This window comes from Oryzias melastigma, linkage group LG11, assembly GCF_002922805.2.
Source record: "Oryzias melastigma strain HK-1 linkage group LG11, ASM292280v2, whole genome shotgun sequence".
NCBI classification, from domain to species: domain Eukaryota; kingdom Metazoa; phylum Chordata; class Actinopteri; order Beloniformes; family Adrianichthyidae; genus Oryzias; species Oryzias melastigma.
Genome location: NC_050522.1, coordinates 27,000,683 through 27,002,223, shown reverse-complemented (window position 1 = coordinate 27,002,223; position 1,541 = coordinate 27,000,683). Strand labels below are relative to the sequence as shown.

At 48.3% G+C, this 1,541-nt stretch overlaps 1 long non-coding RNA gene across 1 annotated transcript in view; it reads right to left on the bottom strand.

Moving 5' to 3' along the window:
* LOC112162696 overlaps nt 1-1,541 on the bottom strand; it is an 8,064-nt gene that overhangs the window by 1,585 nt on the left and 4,938 nt on the right. The window lies entirely within an intron of this gene.

Below are 1,541 nucleotides of genomic sequence, written 5' to 3'. Positions count from 1 at the left end.
GGAGGAGGAGGAGGAGGTGATGTGTGAGGGGGATTGATGAGGTAACCATGGCAACATCACATTGGCATGCCCCTGATTGGAGTACGTGGTGGCTAATTATTCAGTGCATATGCTGGAGAGAAAGACAATAAAGAGGGCATATTGAGATGCATGGGGGGTGGGGGAGGGGGGATTCATGCCCAGGAGGACCGCCGAGGTCGCCCTGACGGACGTGAACTTCTAAACTTTAGTCTGTGTTTCTGTGTCCAGTCCAGGTTCTGGTTCTGGTTCTGCAGAAACTGAACTTTTAGGCTGAGCAGGAATCTGGAAACACGAACGCCGGCGCTCCATCACAGCCGACCCGGATCTGAACATGAAAGGCCGGTCGTGTGAAACCGGGGTTCACTTAACAATGGCGGCCTTTGTTTACCCCCCCTCCCCCCCCATTAATCAGGACGATCCGGCTCTAATTGGCGTTTTGGTTAAGCCGGCCTCTCCACTGGCCTCAATAATGGCGTTACGCCACAAGTGCCGCCACACATCGGGGAGGACAATGCGGCGCTTGTCTGAGAATCCAGGAGATGATCCTCCTCCTCTCCTCCTCTCCTCCTTCTTAGGGTCCCTGTGCCCCCCAAAACAACCCCCCCACAGAAACACAAAGAAGAGCTCTGACTATTGAGACCTCAGCCTCTGCTGTCTGTCTGCTCCTCCTCCTGCTCCTCCTGCTGCTCCTGCTGCTCCTGCTCCTCCTGCTCCTCCTCCTCTTGCTTCTCTTGCTCCTCCTGCTACTCCTTCACTCCTCTTTGCTCTTAGATTCATTCTGGCTGCAGATATCAGTTTAATTACTTTATTATTAAACTTTTTTCCTTAAATGTTCACTTTTTAACCTCCATGAATCAACATGATGAAAATGATGCAGAAAAAGTTTGATTATTATGTAAATATACCCAAAATAAATGTTTAGTGGTAAAAACAATCCAGAAATCTGAGAATATTATTGATTAACTGATTAATAAAAGAAGAAAATTACATTAAATTTCATTAAAACCTGTAAATCTTCTAAAGTGAAGGAAGTTTCCTCTGGTCAGCAGCTCGTCTTGATGCAGAAACGTGAGAAAATCCTCTGATTAGGAACGTTCTTCATCACAGAGTAATCTGGTTACAGTTCCATGTTTTAGTAGATAGAATGTTCTCATCAGAACTCTTGAAGAGAATATTTTCCTGGTGGATTTGAAAGAAAAGCGGCTGTCGGGTCAGAACCGTGAGGGCCCTGTTTTCACCATCGGGTTCTGGTGCATCTATTGCAGCGTGCAGGTGAGTTCTCCTCCTGCAGGTGAGTTCTCCTCCTTCAGGTGAGTTCTCCTCCTTCAGGTGAGTTCTCCTCCTGCAGGTGAGTTCTCCTCCTGCAGGTGAGTTCTCCTCCTGCAGGTGAGTTCTCCTCCTGCAGGTGAGTTTTCCTCCTTCAGGTGAGTTTTCCTCCTCCAGGTGAGTTTTCCTCCTGCAGGTGAGTTCTCCTCCTGCAGGTGAGTTTTCCTCCTTCAGGCGAGCCTGGTAAAACGCTG